This window comes from Lissotriton vulgaris, chromosome 1_1 (assembly GCF_964263255.1).
Source record: "Lissotriton vulgaris chromosome 1_1, aLisVul1.2, whole genome shotgun sequence".
Classification (NCBI taxonomy): domain Eukaryota; kingdom Metazoa; phylum Chordata; class Amphibia; order Caudata; family Salamandridae; genus Lissotriton; species Lissotriton vulgaris.
In genome coordinates, this window is record NC_141685.1 from 1,640,479,421 (window position 1) to 1,640,492,826 (window position 13,406).

A 13,406-nucleotide genomic window follows, 5' to 3' on the forward strand; every position below is an offset into this window, starting at 1 on the left:
CCAGGATGACATAATTCCATTATTCAAGCTGTTCTCACTACACCTGCAAAACATTTTCACTTCTTAAGGAACAGAATGTTGAAATGTACGCAGTGTGAAATTTACTCTTTACAGGCATTGATTTTAGTTATAACATTCAAGGATGAGCTAGCACAGGAAAGATGAGATAATTTGTTATGAACATTTATTGAGACAATTACAGGGTGAGAAAAATATAACTTTTCCTCAAATAGCAGACTGTTCAATTCCACATGCTCTTAAAACACACCCATCTTCTGGCCTCTGCACACAAAACCTTCTGCAAGGTCAAGGGTGTAGCTTAGCCAGTAAAATTTGAGTGGCGTGAAGCTCAAATTTACCAACTAAAAAAAATAGTAGGCCGCAGGGTGAATGGGTGAGATGACGAAGGCACAAGATGGACAGTATTTGAAAGGCAACAACCTAGGCAATTACAGTTAGCTTGTCATATAGAAAATCCGCAAAGAGGAAAGAAACAGGTATATTTCACGTTCTATAGTTTATTAATATTCTCATTTAAAAAGAAATAAAATACATATTACATATACAAAAGTATATTCTTCTGCAACAACTTATCAACCTACTTTCACAAAGAAATATCAGTCACAGAATTATACAAAAACAGTTAATTAGGAAAATTAATTAAAATTAAAAGTGGCACAATTCACGACGCGCGTTTCGGCGACCAGCGCCTTCTTCAGGAGTAGCCACGTGCTACAGACTTTCTAAGTGTTGTCAGCTCAGCAGGATACGGAGCCAGTGATCCTTCTTTTAAGACAGATGAAATAAAGAATATATCATTTTCTAATATATGGCCTCATCCACGAAACTTCAGATGTGTCGAAGTTTTACAGGTTTCTACTTTTAGTCCAGTAACTTCTATTCTTATAGTGGCGATGTTACAATGTCTTTTAAAAGAAAATTCTGGAAAAAGGAACTTTATGATCGTGTTTTGATTAGTAGTTTTTCAGACCGCCAGTTACCTGGCAGTTTTTAATATAACGAAATGTCTCCGGTGTAATTAGAAGATAAAAATGCGCTCTGCGCCATGTATCGGTAGCGGGAAAAAAGATTCCTCCTGATGTGAGGTAAATTACCGAAACTCAACCGCTATTGATGTACGATTCAAACGGACCGGAAGCAGGAGACAGGTTACGTCGTCTTACAAGATGGACAGTTCCCAGGAGGACAGAGTCAGCACTGGCTTCATTAAATGTGTAACTGGGGCTGTTTTAGAGTTTGGCACACAGGGTACTCTGTCCTCTAAACTCAAGATCCACCTGCCTGATTTTAAGTCAGGCAAACCGCAAGTTTTTGTCCAAGAAGTAAAATTTACACAATCAGTGTAAAACTTCCTCGAATAGCCTGATGTTTTGGGTACGCCATCTGATTTTTTGCCATATTTGTGTGCATGTCCGACTGGTTTTGTTTTAACTGCCCATTACCTTTAGATATATCCGGGTGGTGAAGGACAGTAACAAAAAAAAAAACACAGGAAAATGACCCCCCACGTTACGAGAAAAATCCTCCATGGTGGGGCTCATTAATTTTTTTTTTTAAAACAACTCCCACATTAGGAGTTTGTTTTTGAAAAATTAAACATTTCGGAAATGTTTGACAGCCAGCCACCATGTTTGACTGAATGGTTCATAAAACGTTTCCTTCATTGACAGGAACTGCTGAGAAATTTGTTCCTGCAAATGTATAGAGATGTCCGCTAGCTGGTGGACATCTCTAAATTTGCTGGGCAGAGTAAAGGCAGGGTGGCTTATGTAAAGTCCTACACCACCCTGTCTACCTTTACTCTGTCCACAAAAACCTAAGTCAGGCAATCCATGTAGAGTGGCAAAGTGGGTGAAAAATAATGAGGTGGAATGCTACCCTGAGGGATTGCCAGTGGTTACACTATTAGCAAGCATTTATCCTATCCCCTTTTGGGTATTTTATTGCCAGTAGCATCCCTGGAAACCGGAGACTGGGGCAACTTTCTAGGCCCACTACTGCCTATGTTTGTGCATCCCAAATAGTAGTAGATTAAAGTACTTTTGTTGATGCAAATGTAATACTTTTTTGGTAAACAGGTCACTATATATATTTAGGTTTCTGATCCAAACCCCTTACTGAAATCCGGATGATGAGACTCAAGGCCCCCAGACATAGCTACCAAGTCAAGAATGTATTTATTTGTTGAGTGTCACACCTGACTTAAAATCTCCTCAAACTACGTCCCTGCACGAAGCAGTGAGTACTTTGGAAGATGCCAGAGTTGGTGAGTGCTGTTTGTTGTCTGCAGTTCCTTCAGTGATTTCACTATGCAGGCTAGGAATGTAATTGAGATTTTGAGCATGGTTCTTGATCACCAGGCAAGTCAGATCTGTCTAGGAAACTTGTGTCACAGGAAACAAGCATTGGGAGTGCCAATTGTCATGTTTGTATATTGAAAATATGTTTGGAAGCATGAATAAAATATAATGAAGCTTGCACAGCTCTTGGCAATTGTGTATCAATGCCAAGATACTGATATTTGCCCAGAACAAAATAATCGTGCTAGGCAAATACCTGGTCTCCTTCAAAAACCAAAATATGTATCGCTATCTGGGAGTTAGGGGAGAAGGAAGGGCAATCTTTAGGTGGGTAGTTTTCTGGTGTAACACAGTGTCAACGGAAGAAGACACAGAGCTTTAAGAGGACAGTGGGCAATACATATTGTGGTGGGTAGTGCAGGATCTGGAAAGTGGCATGGAGTCTATGGGGAGCACGGAAGTTCCCAGCAAGATCAGCATATGACCTAGGATTGACACTAAGGGGCTGATTCCGATGGAGCCGCTCCGACCACATCGGAATGTCCCGTTCAGATTGCTTTTCCACTGACCCATTTTGATGGGGTCAGTCAGTAAGGAATCCTAACCAGATTTCTAAATGGCCTCCGACGGGCTCAGCTGCCATTCGGAAAACCTCCTTCAATCCCTTGGGCGGCTCTTTTGGGTCGAGGGATTCCGATGGAAGATTCCCACAGTCTTTCTGTGCCAGCATTTTCGACACAGAAAGGCTGTGGGAATTCTAGTTTCAGGGCCCCCAGCAGGGCGCCCATCAGTGCACGGCACCAAAATGGTGCCCTAGGCTGTTGATCCCTTCAGGGTCCTTGAGGTGCCTGCCACAAGGTGCAGGGATGAACTGCACCTCTGCTCTTTGCAATGAGAGCATGCATTTCGTTCAGAATGCATGCTCTTATTTTAAAGAATAGGATTGCAACCAAACAGGGTTCCGTTGCATCCTACTTGCTAGGCTAGAACCGATGACAGGAGTTTGTTTGGTTGCAGTTAAAAAACGATGTTGGACAGACTCCGGTCCGTCATTGAATTCCGTCCCTAAGACGGTGGCAAGGTGTTGGTGAAGCAGTGAAAGAACTAAAGAGATTGATAGATTGGAACTGCAGATGGCCCAGGATGCAGAAAGCAGGATAGAGTCCATGAAAGCAATAGGACATGGTACAGTGCTAGGGCGGAGGAGCACAGTGGGCTGGATATAATGAAGGGTGGGACAAGGCCCAGGGAAGCACTTCAAAAGTCACTTTTAACTACCTTTACAGGTTGAAATCTATACTCCCATCACATCTACAAATTGACACTCAGTCCATCCAGCTATCACAATAGAGCCACCACTGCACTGAACCTATAGGCAGGGGTGCAAAGGTCATTTTTCCTATGAATCCCAACACCCTTTTGGCACCAATGGGCTCCTCTTAACCCTGGAGATGAGTTGCAAACTGCAGTCATAACTATCTTGAATGCTGTTGTCTGTCTGTGATGCCACTTTTATCCAGAGCATATTTCTACTGTTAAATGATGGCTTGAATACTAGAGCAGATGGAAAGGTCAAATTGGATCAGTGCATCTCCATGGCAATGAACTGATAGTTCATTCTCTGTGCACTACAAGAGAAGTGCATCTAATATAAGAAAAGCTCCCTCTTGACCTCTCTATTTCCTTGAAGGTTTTAGCCTCTAAATTCAGACATAACCAAAACACAAATTCACATATCTCTGAATTTCATTTTCTTTTTTATTTAAATTATTTTTCATTCTTATTTCTTTTCACATTATTTTCATTAAAAAATTAATCAGTTCATTCCTTATATACACAGTTTAACAGCAAAACACCATGATATATAGTTCACAATTTCATATAATGACCAGGTAGAGAACTAACACAATCAATCCATACATTCATACTTAATACACATTCACACCCCAAACTATCTGTGCAAGTTTACACGTTTCGTTGGTTCTTGTCTAATACCCAACACGGGGCCACTACAAACTGTAGGATTTTACATAGACTTGGTCAACATGTTTCGGTGGCAAACAGCCACAATAGGAGCCACCTTCATCAGGACCCGCTAGAAATATCAACACTTGTTCTCTACACCCTGGTTCTTCTCTTATTAGATCGTTAATACGACCTATCGTTGCTCCACATTTAAGCACATCCTTCAGAGTAATGGTTGCTTATCCAAAAAGGCTCTCCCACGGCTCAGAAGTCGTAGCAGAGGAGATATGGAAAATCACTCAGGGTCGCAATCATCGAGTAAGAGACGTGGGTCCTGCTGTGGAACGTTGATGGACAGTGAAGCTGTAGAATTTAGTATTTCCTCGAAGACAGTAACAAAATGCGATCTCACTAATTAGTTCTGAAGTTCGAGAAAGTGGCATCATAAGACTGGCTGCCACTACATATAAAAACATATATCTCTTAGGAGATATTATACAATAAAGAAGAAAAAAGTTTCTTGTGAGGAACACGGCAGTGGCTCGTATTTGCAGAACCAGGACAGGATAGAAAGCGCCGCCCTGGGATGAGATATCCAAGTAGGATACAAAGGGGCCCATTAGGATGGCAAGCGGATGGCGATTCGCCCGCCATCTGTCCTGGAATGATCCCCGCCATATTAGCATGGCGGGGGGATCCGCAGCGGACAGAAAGACCGTCCGCCGCTTTTCCACCCCGGTCGCCTTGCGACCAGGGAGGAAAGGGGTTCATATAGTGGCGGTGTCTATCAGACACTGCCAACCATATTACAATGGGCATTTACCAATGCTGCCACGGAAAGGCATGCGGAGTCTGCTCTGGGGGCCCATTGCGGGCCCCCAGGTACTCCGGGGGGAGGGGGGTTGCACATAGGTACCCCCTGAATTTCAAAGTACAACGTGGCAGGCACCGCGCCTGTAACATTGTGCTTTGAAATGCCCAACATGTATTTTTACCATTGCGGCGGGCGATGCTTTCAGCACCGCCCGCCGCAATTGTAAAAATACAGGATGCGCCCGCCACTGTGGCGAGCGCATCCTAATCCCCCCCACGGGACCCCACCCTTATGGCAGGTGGTCCCTTGTACCGGTAGGATGGCGGGTAAAGTCCGCCCGCCATCCTAGTGGGGGCCAAAGTTCTTGCCGACTAATTGCAACCCTGAGTGATTTTCCAAAATCTCCTGTACTAAGACTTCTGAGCCGTGGGAGAGCTGTGGTTGTTATTTTTCCCCATTCCTTCCTGACCTGCAAATGATTGTATTTGAGGGAGTCCCATAACTTTCATAGAGAAGTGCATCTATCCTTTTCCAGAGAAAGGATATGGACAGATGCAGAATGGCATCTGTATGAGAGATAGTCGTCATGTTCCCCATTTGTGGAGGAGGAATAGGTCTTTGGGCCAACAGCATGGTAGTGTGATGAGGACAAACATGATTATATCTCTAGTTGAAGAAATGGGATTGGACATGATGAGGTTACAGTTTGGCTCCTGATGTATTTCATGGGGTAAACATCATACTTATTGCTGATGTTGGGAAGTTCCACTATTAACATAAAGGTCCAGCTGAAGCGGTGTTTGAAAGATTTAATGACATTTGTTGACAAATCTTTGAATGAATATAGGGATTGATGGCTTGTAAGATAAGGGATTGTTGCAAGGCTCTGTATTAATGTTAAAAAAGGAGCCAATGAATGATTTTGGTAAAGTACAGGATGGCTAGCAAGATAGATGGGATGGCCAATTTGCTTATTAAGGATGCAAGAAATGTACACAATAACCAACAGTGGTGTTTGCTGAAGGCCGTATGTAACTCTATGGATATAGGGATTGCAAGTATTGGGTTTTAGTTGTGCAATATAGGTAGACAAATAATGCATTTACCTGATTTTCTATGGAGGTTAGGGATACAGGGAAGGGACACACGGGTGCCTCAATATGACTGACATCTGTATGGTTGATATGGAAGTTTGTGAATCGATCTACAGCTAGCGTGATGGTGAGAGCCAGCTGTGTTACGCCTGAAAGCAGACTGGACAGCAGGGAGAGAACCGAGGTGATTTATGGCCAGTGGGTGTTCTGTGGGCCATATTTGTCCGTTGTTCTGCCTGGTTAATGAAGTGAGGAGAGGACCTGATTTGATAAACGATGATGGATATCCTGAGGAATAGCTGATGCTCTCTGACTTTTCAGTGAAAGCAGGATGATTATGGATGGACCTGCTTGTCACTGATCACTGGTAAAATTGGTTCTAACGCCACTAGAATGTACTCACAGACCTGATGGATACATGGAATATTCATATTCTGGATAATGTAAACACCACAGTACATTGTAAGGATGTTGAAAGTCACAGAGGAGTTCTGTGACAATATCAAGGCAGACTGAGGGTACTCACAACTTCAAGCACCAAACTCCAGGTGAATTGAAATATCTTTTTCATTTACAGTCGGGCTGTTTAAGTCCTTAAAACTAACCCTGGGCGTAGTTTGCGTAGCAGCACTACACCTAGGTTCACATAATATACTTTGAACTTCACATAGTACACATAGTCTGCGTAGCATAGCTGATGACACTGTGAACTCATCTGCACTGTGAAAAAATGAAAAAAATAATTGCAAATGGCATCCTACACAATGCCAGTTATGATTAAAAAAGTATCTCTATCTTTATATGCTAATGTGCATATAATACTTTGACAAAAGTGCCACTGAAAAATTAGCAAGCAGTGAGAGAGGTGATGATTTTGGGATCCTCCCTAACCTATGGGGAGCACCAAACAGATGCCTTGAAAACAAAAAAGCACATCTTATTGAACAATTTGGCGGTGGTCCCATCCTCTTAGGACCAACCCAAGCACAGTTATTGGCAAAAAACATTCCCAACCAAAGGCCCTGCAGAGCATTATGGGATGAGATTAGGAGTGGGCAGTGAATATTATATAGTATCCAATATCAAAATATTTCTACAAAGAGCTGCAATTCAACTGGTGGTTACTAGATATCCCTCACGAGTCAAATGCAAATGCTTGATGAAAGTGTTTCAATGGTTTTGCATTTGACTCGTGAGGGACATCTAGTAACGACTAGTGGAACTGCAGCTTGATGTAAGAATAATTTCAATGCTTTGCATTTGACTTGTGAGGGACATCTAGTAACGACTAGGTTAACTGCAGCTCTTGTGGAATTATTTTGATATTGGATACTATAATATTCACTGCTAATTTCGCCCCATAATGCTTTGCAGGGCCTTTGGTTGGGATTGTTTTTTTGCCAATAACTGTGCTTGGGGTGGTCCTAAGAGGATTGGACCACCACTGAAGTTCGACAAAATGTGCTTTTTGTTTATGCTCTTTGTGTTCAAGGCATCTGCTTGGTCCTCCCCAGAATCATCAGCTCTCTCATTGCCTAATGTTTTCATTGTAAAAGTTCACTTTTGTGAATTGGTTATATGATTTTAAGCACATAAAATTGCTTTTTCAAAGCATCTGAGGATGTTGTTGATTTGGCTGATACCGAACTAGTACACACTTTGCCATCTACCGAACGTCTCCAGGGCAGGGGGGGGCAACGTTGCACAATCTGATATCTGCATCTTAGGCAGGAAAGTAATATAAAGTTTAACTAAATGTTCAGCTCCCTTATTATTTTTAGGATCTCTCCTCCACTACCCTATTTATTCTCATCTTTTACTACAATTTTTTTTTTGCTTCATTCTTTCCCAAAGACCACCATCTCCCTTTTCACTCACGAAAATACATGCTCGTTCTTGGTCACTATACCTTTATGTGTCTCTTTCTGGCCCTTTTCTTTTCTGGCGCTGGGCAGGCATTGTATGTAAGTCAGCGTCCAGGACGGGAACACATCTGTAACATAAAAAAGAAAGTTTACAGAGATAATAGGCTCTGGGTAGTACAAATCATAAAAACAACTACACATGATTTACCAGCCACTTAGGACATCATTCTGAATAGGTTCCTTAATTCCGACCAGAGCACAAAACCGTTTAGGCACGGGTCAGAATTACGAGTTTTGTTTTATTTAATACGTCCGGTAATTAAATGACTCAACCTTAGTTAAATTTAACAAGGGAAATTGTTTGGTATTTACCATACCATGCTGATTTTGGTGCATTAAACACCAAAATCCGTATGTTATTCTCCACAAACTCGGATCAGGTTTTGTGTATTGCACAAGATAAATAACATACCCTATGGTATCGTTATTTATCATGTGCAATAAATAACTTCTACGGTCATAAACCGGCCCTAGTATAGTGACCGTTGTGAGCTTCTTGATCGCTCTGTACTCCTTCTCTCTCCTCACTCGACAACACAGGCACGGCCCTCTCCTGGTCATATTTGTATCTATTTCTCTAAATAAGATCAGGTTTGTGGCCTACTCTTACTTCCCAGTCCCTCCCTCTTCACTTTGGGCTTCATCAAGGGATCTTTTTCTTGGTCTCTGATCATTCTTGAGTACCCTCATCTGGTCATTAGGTTTTTCCCATCAAACCCGTACCAAAGATTCCCAAATGTTTCTTTCACTTTCCTCTGTTTCTACTCAACTCCATACCTCACATACCTCACGATGCCCCAACTATGGATGCCACACAGTTTCTTTATTTTTTTTGGACTCAGACATAAAAAAAACACAGAAATTCTTTATGTGGCTCCCATTTTCATTTTACTCGTAGAATTGTCCAGTTATTTTCTTCTGCCTCTTACCCAAGAGTCGTTTCTGATCCTACTCTCATACTCTTCATGCTTTTTGTCTGTTGCTAGCACCTGTTAATTTCCATTATTTTAATAAAAAACTTGGGGGCATATTAGCAAAGCGGCAGCGATAATTATCGCTGACCGCTGCTAGCGTGGGAAATCTATCGCCCGCTATCGCTGGCGATAATCTCCATGGTAGCGTTGTATTAACAATGCTTAATTCCATGGAGATAAAAATCCCAGCGATAGCGGGGATTATTGCTGTTTTCAATGGAATATCGCTGGTTTTCCAGCGATATTCCATTGAAAATGGCGATAACCTTGCTGATAGGGCAGGACAATCTTAGCCATGTAATCCACCGACCATTGGATTACATGGCTAAGAACAGGTGAATGAATGAATGAATGAAACGGTTCTTATCTTGCGCATACTTAGCCCAATGGGCGTCAAGGCGCCTAAGTCAAATATAGAAGCTAAGGCCCCCCCTCTGCAGCATTCTCTCATTGGTAGGCCCTCTTAAAGAAGCAGGTTTTAAGAGCATATTTAAATGACTCTATTGAAGGAAGAGTTTTTATTTCAATTGGGACAGAATTCCAAAGCTGCGGGGCAACCACGGAGAAAGCTCTGGCTCCCCATCTAGCAAGTTTGAAACGAGGCACTACAAGTTGACAGAGTCCCGCAGAGCGAAGGCCTCTTGTAGGGACATAACACGTGAGAAGAGAGCCAATAGCACTCGAGGAACCTTCTTTCAGTGCTCTGTAGGCCAGACACAGAATTTTAAAGGAGATTCTGTGCTGGACCGGAAGCCAATGAAGGTCTTTCCTGGCCGCAGTGGCAGAAGAGGTTTTCGGAAGAGCCAGGACGAAGCGTGCTGCAGCATTCTGCACAATCTGCAGTCGGTGTATAAGGCTTTTGTCTTTAGGAAAGTAGCATTAACTGTGGTTAGCGCTACTTTTCCTAACGCTCTGCTTATTAGCGAGCAGCTTGTTATTAGGAGAAATGTCGCTTAGCGACATTTCTCCTATTATTTTGCCCTGGAACGCCCACTTTGCATCTCATTAGAGATGCAAATCTGGGCGTTATTGAGAAGGGCGCAAAATCAGCAAAACACACGATAGCGTGTATTTGCTGATAGGGCGAAGAAATGATCGCCTCTTTTTCGGCTGAAAACAGCCGCAAAAACAGCGATAATTTCAAATTGCCTGCCTTGTTAATGTGCCCCTTGGTTCACTCCAACGCAGAACCAAGTTTTAATAGCAGTTTCAATTCAATACGAAGAATATTTTAAGCTATTTTCTTGGAATTCAAACAGTGGCGACTCAACGGCCAAGGTCTAAAAGTAACAAAAGCTATTTCTTTGGTCGGAGCAGATAAAGGCAGCGCTTCTTCTGAGACTAGAAGCCTGTGTCTGCAGTTTGCCAGGCTGTTCTACAACTTACATGTTACTGCGTCGCAAGACAGCCGGCCAATCGGACATGCACACTTTGGGCCTCATTTATGAGAAATGACGCATCGCTGCATGAAAGCAGCGATGCGTCACTTCTCAGTGCGCACTCCTTGTGTCATGATTAATGCGTCATATTCATAATATGACGCATCATGTTGCAAGGAGTTACAGATACGTCAGTATTTCTGACGTATCTGTAGGGGCAAAAGTGACGCATTGCTGGAGTGTGTCTCAAAAGTGACGCAACTCCAGCAATGCGTACTTTCACATGGGCAAATCCCATGTTGTTAGTGCCTGCGTCAGTCTTACGCCTGCCATGAAGCAGGCGTATGATTTTGACACATTTGTGGCCAAGAAATGGCGCAGTGAAATCTTATAGATTTCACTGCGTCACTTCCATGAACCTTTCTTGCGTCAAAACGCCCTCCTTGCATACGTTATACCCGGCGCAGGTATAATGTGGTGCAGGGGTTTACAAAATGATGCACCTACCTAGATGGGTCACTTTGTAAATATGGCTCAACAAGGCGCATTTTTTACGCCACTGGCGCATCACAAAAAGTGACGCAACGGCAGCGTAAAAGTGACGCACAGCTTCATAAATGAGGCCCAAGATGCATTAGGCAACACTGTATGCAAGTTGGAATGGCCCCGCCCCCGCACTCAAACTCGAAGTGCACTTCACTTTATAAAAATGGTAATGATCCTCACCATTCTGTTTAATATATGTTGTTTGCTGTACAGAAGGCAGGGCGAAGCTGCTCCGCCCTTGAGGAGGAACCGGCACTGCCCACTACCTAACTTCTGATTCTCCTCCTAGGCGAAACCGTAGATTTTGAGGGGACACTTCGTGGCGTGTTCCCCTTTTCAGTCTAAGCAGAAAAAAAATGTCTCTGACAGAAGAACATTTCCTCTGTTCTGGCTTTGCGTTATGATGCATTGAGATCCTCTTAAAATGATGCTGCCAGTGACACCTTCGTGCTGGCACTATATATTTATAGTTACATTTTTTAATTTTGCTGTGCTGTTACTTAGCTGTTGCTATATAAATTCAATAAAGTGAAATACAATATATTACTTGTACTGTAGGGAAGGAAGTGGGCCTGAGTGGTGCAATAGGAACAGGCTAATTGAGTTGATAGATCTGGTGGGAGAGTTCAAGCTCTGATACAGCATCACCGAAGGGAGATGTGATTTTGACACGAAGGCAGAAAATATTATAATAGACTGTCTGCCCACAGGAGAGCAGCCCAATACATTTGTTTCCTTTTAGCATTGTTAAAAAAAAAATGCTCAGGACCTACGCCACCCCCCAGTCCTATATATTCTTTACAATTCTTGCACATCATTAGCCATTAATGTTCTTTATGGGACCGCTGCATCATTTCCAATGAGTGTGTTTGAGTTTTGTATATATGCAAGGACGATTTACCCTAGTAAATACGATGACTTAGAGAAGAGGGTAAATGGCCCATTATTACACCAAAGTGACTTGACACCTTAATTGGGAGATTTTAGAAAACAATTCCACCGTGTGTTTTCCTTATTTCTGCTGGTGTGATCTTTTCTTCATCAGTGGCCTCTTGCGCTGTTTCCAGAAGACGCCTTTTCTTCAGTGCTTGAGTGGCATCGTCAAGGTGGCTTCCTTCCTACCTCCATCCCGTCACTCTAGCTGTTACCTGAAAAGGGATCCATGGACCCTAAAAAAACAAGTCCTTTCATTTGACATGATTCAAATTCAGTTTTATTCACACATCCTTCAGTTCCTAACTAACTTTAGAACAGTTTTACAACAGCCCAAGAGTTGGGGGAGACACCCTTACTGTATTACAGTTGATCATTTGTATTTTTCTATTGGCACACATATTAATTTAGAAACAACCAAGCTGTCTTCGCTTTGCCACCAAAATAAAATAACTTAATCCACTTTGGGTTTTGACCTTCATAGTGACATTGGCATCTGCTATTTTTGTGAATTATAGGCATTAAACTGTATTTTTAAATTTATCACGTTTTCTACCAAATCTTTTGGTATAGAACACCCTAACTAGCCCCGCCCATTAGCCAGAGGAATCTTTACTCCATTTGCTCACACAAGATTGTCAATAGAGATGGATAGCACTGAAGGAATCTGCTCAAGATCCCACGTCTAACCCTGTTGCATCTGTTCCTCACCATGGACCAGGTGATGTATTCCCCTCTTACCAAGACTGTGCATGGTGGACGATAGCTCGGTCTATCTGTGTATTTATGTACTTCCGTGTGCTGGGTATTTACGAACTTTCTTGTGCAGGTTATTTCTTCTCTGTGTATGAGATTTCTTCCGGAGTGATATCACTTTGTGTCTGCATTGGGTCTCATGCTATAGCCTTTTTGCAGGTAACATTTTGATTTAGTTGAGGGAAAGGAACTAATAGAGTCCAAGTGTTAAAAATGTAAGTGAATACCTGCTAGATAGCAAAGAGTGCTTGAAGAAGGACAGTGATATCGTTCACTCCCTCTCCAAATCATTAAGGGGGCTATTACAATGGTGGGCGGACCGTCGCAAGGGAGTCAGGGACCAACGGCCAAAGTTGCGGCGGTCCCGCCATTGGCATTAGGATACGCCCGCCACACTGTTGGGTGCATGCTGGGCCTTTTAAATTGCCAGTGGATCTGCTGGCTGCGGACCCACTCGCAATGTAAAAGTACTGTGCACAGCATTGCCATGCACTGCATGGAAGGCACCACGTGGTGCCTGCCACTTAGCACATTGCAGTGAGGGGGGTACCTGAGGGGGGTACCATAGGTACCCCCCATGTGCACCCCCCAACAGCAAAAACCACATGCCTTTCCATGGTGGCAACACCACCCTGCAAAGGTTGCTCTCCGCCTGCATCATAATAGGCATGGCGGTGTCTTGCAGACAACGCCACCATA

The 13,406-nt window shown here is 42.9% G+C and overlaps 1 long non-coding RNA gene across 1 annotated transcript in view; it reads right to left on the reverse strand.

The window, feature by feature from the left end:
- The window catches only part of LOC147750974 (uncharacterized), a 33,820-nt gene extending 21,639 nt beyond the window's left edge, over positions 1-12,181 (reverse strand). The window contains exons 1-2 of the long non-coding RNA XR_015299907.1: positions 11,987-12,181; positions 8,104-8,187 (exon numbers count right to left, since the gene is read on the reverse strand). This is a non-coding gene — a long non-coding RNA (uncharacterized LOC147750974). The remainder of the gene's footprint in view (positions 1-8,103; positions 8,188-11,986) is intronic.
- Positions 12,182-13,406: the final 1,225 nt, after the last annotated feature.